This window comes from Macaca nemestrina, chromosome X, assembly GCF_043159975.1.
Source record: "Macaca nemestrina isolate mMacNem1 chromosome X, mMacNem.hap1, whole genome shotgun sequence".
Lineage (NCBI taxonomy): Eukaryota > Metazoa > Chordata > Mammalia > Primates > Cercopithecidae > Macaca > Macaca nemestrina.
This window is the reverse complement of record NC_092145.1, coordinates 27,720,624-27,731,947: the sequence shown is the minus strand read 5'-3', so window position 1 is coordinate 27,731,947 and position 11,324 is coordinate 27,720,624.

Here is an 11,324-nt window from a genome sequence, read left to right as displayed (position 1 = left end):
GTGATCCGCCTGCCTTGGCCTCACAAAGTGCTGGGATCACAGGCGAGAACCACCATGCTTGGCCCTCTGCTTTATTTTGATACAGCACAAAATCCCTCTTTGGAAACTGAGCAAATGCTGGTGCCATGTTTCTGGTACAGATTGAAGAAGTGGGAGCTAAATAAACCTCTCTTCTCTATGAATAACTCAGTCTCAGGTATTCCTTTGTAGCAACACAAAACAGACAAAGACACAGTCGTTCATAATACACTCTCTGGCTACCACAATGTACATATTTCTTAAAGGCAAATTACACTAATTCTCACAGTCTTATCCAATCGTGGCATAAACTCAAAGTCAAGGTTCTCATTATTAGCATTATGTTGAAAAGTAGAAATACCTCAAGCATACTATTGTTCTAAAAACTCATGAACTAAAATAAGTTCTCTGTTTTTAGAAACCACATACCGTTGTTACATGGGGCTTAAATAACTGTCATAGTTACTACCACTGAAAAAGTAAAAAGGAAAGGCACCTTGGAACACTGGTTCATTAAAAACTGTGCTAGAAACATGTAATGGCTTGCCACTGCTTGGGAGAGAGAAGATGTTCCTCGATTAGCTTTTAATTATGCTTTTGAGAATAGTTCCATAATCTGTTGTTCTTAGTGGCATTTGGCTCCACCTTCTAAGTCTTCCATATTTTTCATAAAATATGTCTTATGTTTGCTATTGAATAATTCCCTTATCCCACTGACTGCCAATAGAAAAATGATAGCCCAAGGCTTCTTTTCATTATGAATAATCTATATGACTATTAGCTCAGGCTGCTTTTGTAAATATAATTAAAAATTAAAATACTTTGTGGTTTTTAGTGAAACTTATTTGAAATCTTTTCATACCACATTCATACTTGTTTCTTAGATGCACCTCTCTCTTCTGTGGGAGTGTCAGGCTGCTGTAAGCCAACATTAAAAAAAATCTTAATAGTCATTTTATCTAGTGGAGGGGATCTTCTAGGAATGAATTTGAAGATTTTTGAGGTATTTACAAAGGCGTTACAGTTGCAACTTTTATCTTGATCCTTAGGGTATGATTCACTAGCTTTACTTTGCCCTTTAGTGTGTTTTACTTTTAAAATATTTTGTCAACTGAAGAGACTGTCCTGGGTCCCAATTTTCCTTGAAAATACTTTTCCTAGAAAATACTTTTCCTAGAAAATACTTTTCCTAGAAAATACTTTTCCTACTTATCTTTCATTTGCAATTCCTTATCATAGTCTTCGAAAGTATGTTATTTTATATTTCCAAACATTCTGCCCAGAGATCTTCTCTAGCCAGATTCCCAAATTTATTAGCTACCTTAACTCTCTTCCATAGTACTTCATCTCTCTTCCATAGTACTTCAGGTGACAGTGCTAGCCAGCTTTTGCCAATATATAATAGGGTTTACATTTTTTTAAATTTATCAATCATGTTTTGTTCACTGTTCTTCTGATGTTTACTAACAGTCTCCTCATAACTTTTCCAGCCTCCAGCTAACATTTTGTCTCAAAAGCAGAACACATTTTAGCTTTTCATTAAGGGCAACATTATACTTACAGATATTAATTTCTGCGTCTGGCATCTATTGAAGAATATCAAAGCACCCAACACATGATAATGTTAAAATGCTATGAATATGATTTCTAGTGATTTTGTGAGTTGTCTTCCCTTTTTTGTGTACTTCTTCAACAACGTGTGTTCTGCTGTCACTCCTGAAGTTACATGAATCAACAAGTTTCGCTGGGGCTGAAACATCCAAGATCATTGACTTTACTCAAAGTATTGGCACCTTAGATGGGATGACTGGAAAAGCTGGAGGCTGAATAGTCTTGGTTTTCTACATATATTTTCTCCAGTAGGATATCCAGACTTCTGGTCTCCAAAATAACGAAGTTAAAATTGCATTGCCCCTTAAGGCCTAGGACCATATAGAACACAGCATTAATACATTCTGTCATATTATATTTATAGTAATAAGTCACAAAACCATCTCAAATCCACATGGAAGGGAAATAGGCCACCTTTTCATGAGAAAAGTGGCATGCACTTACAGGAAAGGGAAGAATGTTGAAGGTCACATTTGCATGTGTTCTTCCAGGGGTAGTGCATTATTATACTATGAAACACAGAAGAACAATTAATGGGTTAGGACTGTGATGCTGTGGTTTCGGTTACATTAAAAACATCTTGGGTATGTTTAACTATAAAATGGCAACTAGAATTCAATTCACAAGAACTCTCAAATAATTGGTGTTTGTGAGACTTCAACCAATTTGGATAAAGCTAATGGAAAAATATGTTAATTCCAGAAAAAATATAATCCGTAGGCTTCAGTTAATAGAGTGGCTAAAAAACAATTTAAAAATAAAAAGAAAAATCCATAGGCTACTTTAGAAATAATCCAGATTTAGTACATAAGCCATTTAGTGTTCTACACCTACAACACGTAAACCTTACATGCAGTATGAACTGCTATAGTGATGGACGACCCTGCAGGTCTGTAGGGTTTTCAAAGAGGCATTTCATTAAGCTCATCTTATGTGAGCTTATATGTGATACAAACAAAGTAGACAGAGGAATTTTAGACAACCATTAAACAACACAAGGTGAAACAAAGTGTTTTTTGCTTAATTGTCACTTAAGCACAACATTTAAACAATGTTTACCTACTTCCTAGGCATTCTTGTTAATCAGAGTTTTAATATATTTTGTGAACTCCACATTTTAAAATGAGTTTTATTTAAAGTACTTTATGTATTCTGAAATCTCAAATATGAATTGGAGATAAAATAAACCAGATGATTTTAAAGGCATCTTTCTAAAACTTAAAGAGACAAGCTAGATAAAATCATAATTGAATTCAATTGAAGGTAAATTAAATTGATCAGAGCAGAGGAACAATTCTTATGTGCTGAAAAGAAGCCTTTTTTCAGGATAGAATACTAAAATGGAGTAATCTATTCAAATACCTTGAAATAAGCAATGTCTCCCCCATCAAATTTAAACTAATTTACCGTACATCTATCTTTCTCTTGATACTTATTCAAATACTTAAATAACATTGAAAGTTGGGAGATAAATTTCTTCCTTTCACTTTCAGAGTTTGAGAAGAGTTTAACATTTTCTATTCTAATTCTTCATCCTGACCTTTAAACATTAATTGATAGAAAAAATATAAATTATGGAATTTATGTGTTTGTGATAAAATATCACAAGTTGCTAAAGTAAGGAAGTATATATGGCATTCCATGAAGAACTTTTTTATATTTTCATTTTATTTTAAAATTAAAACTATCACAATATTATGGGTATAAGAATAAGTAGGTAAGAAAAAATAGTGAAATCATAGCTGAATATACAGATTTAACAAGTACGTGTCATGCAGTGGAAATAAAATTTTAGGTTCTGAAATTGTGATTGCGTGTCAGCTATTTCTAACTTGGAATACATATCTTCCATAGAATCAATGCTATAACTGAAGGTAAATACCTCAGATAATGTAATATTTAAAATAAATTCTGCACAAAATTTGCTATCCCACTCCTAGACTTTAAGGACATGTTCACATTCTCCTGATTTTGGTATCCCATTTAAAATGTCATTATTCTGATTTCTGATATTAAGATATAGAAAGACATCTGTGTCTTACTTGCTCTCAATCATCACTACATACCATAATGTAAACATTCATGTTTTTCATCCCTATATTTTGTTCTACTTTTTATTGTTACTTATAATTTTATATATACACATGTGTGTACATATGTGTGTGTGTATATATATGTATACACACCCATATATAAAACCTGTGCCTTTTTTCACATCTACCAGTTGCTGTTCTAGAAGTTCTAGTAGAGGAACTAGTCAAAAGGGAACCTATAAGTATAATGGAAATCTTACACATTTTGTTGGTTACAATGGTTACACATAGAATTGTACACCTAAAACCAGCGAATTTTGTGATATGTAAAATATTCCTTAAGACAGCTAAATCTAACTTATAACTGGAATTAATTTTTACCTTTAATTTTGAATTAATTAAATCTAACATTAATTGTCATTAACTAAATAGAAAACTAATGGTAGTTATTTCTTTGGTAATACTAAGAAAGTTGTGAATATTTTCTACCAGATAATCCAGTATGGTTTGCTTATAATGATAATTCAATTTTTCTGTATACTTCTCATTACTTTCTGTACCACATTTTAATTATTCACAACATTAGTGAAATTAAGTTCAAACAGTTTATTATAAACAATGTCAAAATTATTCTTTGATTTAGCTGGTACTTTCAACCATCAAAAAACTTTTCAAATCTTTCCTGATATATATACAGGTTCTTTTTGCTTTTACTATTTGTAATAAGGATTAGTTAAATAATTATAGGAAACTAAGAATACTTTCTTCACTGAAAGATTATAACAACCACAATTAAAACAGAATCCAGACAGGATACAATGTGTTTCCCGGCATTAGAAAACACAAGCACAGACTGACTGAATAAAAATTCACTAGCAATATAAATTCAACTTGATGGTATTGAGAGTCCCTGCTTCAAACATTGAGATTATTTCAATGTAATTGGTCTAGATTTGTTTTATCTGGAAATTTGACTAGCATGCTGTATAACCGTGTTTTGATCATTAATAAGATATAGAATCAAATAAAACAGCCATTTTTCTCATGAATCACTTTCTTTATCAAGAATTAATATATTAATAATTACTCCTTGGATACATTTAAATATTTCTTCATCTGCTACCATAATAGCTCACATTATACTTAGTGGTCCTAATGACACCTATTCTCATAGGTAACTAGATGTTTAATAATCCAGTTTAGACATTTTACTGGATATTTATCACAAAGTGTACGTAACAGTAATTGAGTATGATTTGGAATTAGACAGGTGCTTCAATTCCGTCTGCCATTTATAAGCTGTATAACGCAGGGCAAGGCACTTAACTTGTCTGAATAGTTCACCTGTAAAAAGCTGGAATTTATTTCTGCCAGTCTATGCTAATGTGAATGAATTCCCTATCTGTATTAGTGTCTTTTGGTTAGAAGTAAAAGAGAGCCTTGCTATATTGTTAGTAAGTCGTAATTTTAGAAACGATCTCATTTGTTGAACATTCAAATTTTTGTATGTAATTTTTCACAGAACCACTCCCCTTCTCCATTGAATCTTCAAAGATTGTCAGCAATGCTTCTCTTTATATTCTGAGATATTAATATTTTCAGGTATGGTATGTATAATCAATGAGACTTTAATTCACTTGGAATGTGTAATTTCTCACATAGAATCTCTTGCATTACCTCATTTACCTATTCCAATTTTTGCCTCAATGTCTGTTTCATCTTGACTATACTGAAGTTGATCTCCCTTGATAGAAACAAATGGAAGAAATTAAGAGGTGAATAAGTTTTCTTTATAGTTTTCAGCCATTAATAAATGTGTCCGAAAGAGTGGACTAAGATTTTCTTATTATTCTTGTATATACTGGTTTCACAGGAAGTTTTATTTTCCTGACAAAAAAGAAATGTTGCTTATATTCTTTTTTGCATGACTATATCATTAATAGAACTACTTTTATTTTTATATATTTAGGGGATACAAGTTCTTTTTCATTATACACACGCATGCATGCACACACACACACACACACACACACACACACACACACACACACACACACACACATATATATAGTGTGGTGGTCAATCGGGGCTTTTAGTGTAACCATCACCTGAACAGTGTATATTGTATCCTTTAAGTAATTTCTCATCCCAAAGCACCCTCCCACCCTTCTGAGATTCCAACATCTATTGCACTATGTCCATGGGTACACATTATTTACCTCTCACTTAAAAGTGTGAACATGTGGTATTTGACTTTCTTTTTCTGAGGTATTTCACTAAAGATAATGTCGTTAATTCCTTACATGTTGCTACACTGTGATATAAATATATACATGCATATATATACATATATGTAAATATATATACATATGTACATAAATACATACATATGTTTTCTTTAATCATATGTTTATATCACATTTTCTTTGTCCAATCATCAATTGATGGACACTTAGGTTCATTCCATATCTTTGGTATTGTGGATAGTGCAGCAATAAATCTACAGTTGGAGTTTTTTTTTTTTTTTTTTTTTGACATAATAATGTATTTTCCTTTGGACATATATACCCAGTAGTGGGATTGGGGGATCAAATGAGAGATCTATATTTAGTTTTTTTTAGAAATTTCCATAATGTTTTCCAAAGAAGTTGTACTAACTTATATTCGGACCAAGAGTGTATAAGTGTTCCCTTTAATCCACATCATTGCCAACATCTGCTATTTTTGTCTTTTTAATATTATCCCTTCTGACTGCTCTAAGATCATACCTCATTGTGGTTTTATTTGCATTTTCTGATGATTAATGACTTTAAGCATTTTTTTTCATATCATTGCTGGCCATTTGTCTTTCACAAAATGTCTGTTCAGTTCTATTGTACGATATTTTCCTAATTTTTAATTGTTATGGGAACATAGTTGGTGTATATATTTATGAGGTACATAAGATGTTTTGATACTGGCATGCAATACATAATAATCATATTATGGAAGACAGAGTGTCCATTCTTTCAAGTATTTATCTTTTGTGTTACAATCCAATTATACTCTTTTAGTTATTTTTAAATGTGCAATTAAATTATTATTGACTATAGTCACTCTATTGTACCATCAATTACTAGGCCTTAGTCATTCATTCTAAGTATTTTTATACTCCTCAAACATTCCCAACTCTCCTTGAAACTCCACTACACTTCCCAACTTCTGGTAACCATTCCTCTAGTCTCTGTATACATGGGTTCAATTGTTTTTATTTTTAGATTCCACAAATATGTGAGAACGTGGTTTGCTTTGCATCCGTCGCTTATTTCACTCAACTTAATGACCTCCAATTCCATCCATTTTGTTGTAAATAACTGAATCTCATTCTTCTTATGATTGAAGAGTACTCCATTGTGTATGTGTACCACATTCTTTAACCGTACATCTGTTAATGGACATTTAGGTTGCTTCCAAATCTCGGCTATTGTGAATAGAGCTGTATAAAACATGGGAGTGCAGTATCTCTTCAATATATTTATTTCCTTTCCTTTGGGTATATACTCAGTTTGGAAATTTCTGGATCTTATGGTAGCCCTATTTTTAGAGCTACCAAACTATTCTCCATAGTGGTTGTACTTTTTTATTATTATTTTTTTTGAGACGGAGTCTTGCTCTGCCTCCCAGGCTGGAGTGCAGTGGCGCTATCTCGACTCACTGCAAGCTCCGCCTCCCAGGTTCACGCCATTCTCCTGCCTTAGCCTCCCGAGGAGCTGGGACTACAGGCGCCTGCCACCACGCCCTGCTAATTTTTTGTATTTTTAGTAGAAACAGTTAACCAGTATGGCCTCCGTCTCCTGACCTCGTGATCCACCTGCCTCATCCTCCCAAAGTGCTGGGATTACAGGCGTGAGCCACGGTGCCTGGCCCATAGTGGTTGTACTAATTTACATTCCCACCAACAGTGTATGAAAGTTCCCTTTTCTTCACATCTTTGTCAGCATTTGTTGTTGCCTGTTAATTGGATAAAAGCCATTTTAACTGGGGTGAGATGATATGTCATTGTAGTTTTGATTTGCATTTCTCTGATGATCAATAATGCTGAGCACTGTTTTATATGCCTGTTTGGCATTTTTATATGTTCTTCTGAGAAATGTCTATTCCTAGTCTTTGCCCATTTTTGATTGGATTATAAGATCTTTTGCTATGTAGTTGTTTGAGCTCCTTATGTATTCTGGTTATTAATCCATTGCCAGATGGGTAGTTTGCAAATATTTTCTCCCATTTTGTGAGTTGTCTTTTCACTTTGTTGATTGTTTCCCTTGCTGTGCAGAAGCTTCTTAACTTGACATGATCCCATTTGTCCATGTTGCTTTGGCTGTCTGTGCTTGTAGTTTGTTACTCAGGAAGTCTTTGTGCAGAACAATGTCATGGAGGGGTTTTCAGTTTTTTTGTAGTAATTCCATAGTTTGAGACATTAGATTTATGTATTTAATGCATTTTTATTTGATTTTCATATATGGTGAGAGGTAGGGATCTAGTTTTATTTTTCTGCATATGAATATAGTTTTCCTAGCACTAGTTACTGTGAAAAGACTGTGTGTTCCCCAGTATACACTCTTAGCACCTTTGTCTCAAATGAGTTCACTGTAGGGATGTGGATTTTTTTGTTTTGTTTTGTTTTTGAGTTCTCTATTCTATTCTATTGGTCTATAAGCCTGTTTTTATGACAGTACCAGTGTGTTCACTGTAGGTGTGTGGATTTGTTTCAGGGTTCTTTATGCTGCTACATTTGTCTATGTGTCTGTTTTTATGCCAGTATCATGCTGCTTTGTTTACTATAGCTCTGTGGTATAATTTCAAGTCAGGTAATGTGATTCTTCAAGTTTTGTTCTTTTTGCTTAGGGTAGCTTTAGCTGTTTTGAGTCTTTTGTGGTTCCATGTAAATTTTGGGATTGTTTTTTCCATTTATATGAATAATTTTATTGGTATTTCAATAGGAATTGAACTGAAATTGTATATTGCTTTAGGTGATATGGACATTTTGACAATATTGATTGTTTCAAATGCATGAACATAATTTTTTTTTTTTTACTTTTTTGTGTTTTTAATTTCTTTCATCAGTGTTTTATAGCTTTACTTCTAGAGCTGTTTCACTTCTTTAAGTTAATTTCTATGTATTTAATTTTATGTGTGGCTGTTGTAAATAAGATTAAATTTTTATTGTTTTTTTCAGATTGTACACTGTTGTCATATAGAAAATCTATAGATTTTTGTATAGTTACAGACATTGTTTCTTAGATATAATGCTATCATATACATAACAATGTACAGTATAGTGTTAACATAGTTTTATATGCACCGAGAAACCAAAAACTTTGACTCACTTTATTGTGATATTTACTTTAATGTGGTGGTCTGGAACTGAATCCACAATATCACTGGAGATTTGTCTGTACCGATAAGTCTTATAATGTCAACAAAACAGAGTATGGGAAGATTACACAAGCATGGTTTGTAAAGAGCGTCATTATACATTTGGTTTTCAGGAAGACTTCTCTGGATGAGTCGAACTTGGAGCTGAGATGAAAATTAGAAATGTATGAAAAAAGATCTTCAAAAATGGTGCTCCAAGAAGAAGAAATAGGAATAGTGAAGTCCTCAAAACAAAAATAAGTTAATATGAGTAACAGAAAAAAACAAGACCAGTGTCCTAGAGTTCACTTAGATAGTTATTAAGTTTGAGATATCTACCACATATCCACTGTGGAGACATATATTAGACAGTTGCATATACAAGGATGAATGCTCTGAGTATGTCCAAAGATAGGGCCAAACCAGAAGTTTTGACTTTATTTAGAACAAAAAGCACCTCTTCCATCATAAAAAGACAGTAGGGAGTATACATGAGTATAGACACTGGTAAGTTTATGACATTTAAGGCAACAAAATAAAGTATTTCTCTAATTGCATAGTTTATTTATGATGTGTGTATGGAGGTTATTAGCTAAGGTAGAAGTAAAAATTGTAGGAGACATAAGCTATTAACTGGACATCTTACACAGTGGAAAAGTGAATATAGTAGGAAAATATGATGGAATTGTCTGGAAAAATCCTATAGTCATTGATAACTTTTGATTATATATTTAAAGTGAGTTTATTTAGAGCAATCATAATTTTCCCTGTCAATATTCAGGTTCATATTAAATGAAGGAATATTATGCCAGAAATAATCTGGATTTATAAAAAAGCAAAAATGGGAAAATGGACAGTTTCAAAACAATGCTACCAATGATGCTATTTAATCTAGGCTTTTAATTATCAAGTAATAAAAACTAATGTGTAAGTGTCTACCAATATGGCATCAAGATTTATCTGATGCATAGCAGCAAATTCATTTTCAATAGCATCAAAACTTTCCTCTGTGCCATTCTACTTGGCTCTCTAATATTTTCTCATTCCCCAATCTATGTCTCTCTTTTTTTCCATTTTGATATAGCCATTCTGAAGCTCACAGTGCAGGGTCTTCCACATTTAAACAAGCAGACATCCTTCACACCAGGTTCTTTGGCTATATACACTTCTTTAATGTAATGTGATAAAAGTGTATGTTTTGCCTATCAAATAGTACACCTTAATGTCTTCCCAAACCACATTTTCTTGTTTGTTTTTTGAGACAGAGTCTTGCTCTGTTGCCAGTTTGGAGTGTAGTGGTGCTATCTCAGCTCACTGCAATGTCCGCTTCCTGGGTTCAAGCCATTCTCCTGCCTCAGCCTTCTGAGTCGCTGGGACTACAGGGGCACGCTACCACGCCCAGCTAATTTTTTTTTTTTTTTGTATTTTTAGTAAAGACAGGGTTTCACCATGTTGACCAAGATGGTCTCGATCTCTTGACCTCATGATCCTCCTGCCTCGGCCTCCCAAAGTCCTGGGATTACAGGCGTGAGCCACTGCACCCGGCCTCACATTTTCTTAATGGAGGAAGATAGATATCACCACTGCTATAATCATAAAACAAGTAAAGATGTTTACAAGTGCGTATGAAACAAAAAATGTTCACAAAGAACTGCGGTGAGTAGCACAAAAGTATAGACTGTTTTCCATAGAACAAGTATATGTACCAGATGGTGGAAGAAAATGAATTCTTAATCCACCTCAGCACATGTCTTTCCAAGTGTTATAAAAAATTTTCCAAGCCTTGCTGGCTAAATATTATGCCCAATAACTCACAAGATGATACATTTTCTAACTTCAACTCTTGGTGGATTAATGTTCAAAAGCCTCTGATTTAGACTCTTATCCACTAATCTTTTTAAGCCTTACACATGCGTGAGAATAAATTTCAACTATGTTTTACTGCCCTGGTGAGGATGGAAGAGAAAAGTAAGAAGGGCTAATTTAGCCTACTTTACTTAAAATATTGCCTTTTAGAAAAGGTAAAGAGTAATTGAAAAATGAAAGCTTTGAAAAGCTTCACTAAATTCAGAAGATGTTTTCAATGGAAAAAGTTTGTAATGTCAATATTGTACTAAATAGATTACTCATCTGTGGTGAGAAGCAAAAGAGTATATTTGTGACTCAGAGATAATGTTAATTAATATTAGACCTTTACAATAATAAGTGTTTCTGGGTTTGTACCACTACTGGAATTAGAGAATCAGTAAGGTAGACATGGCTACTTCAACA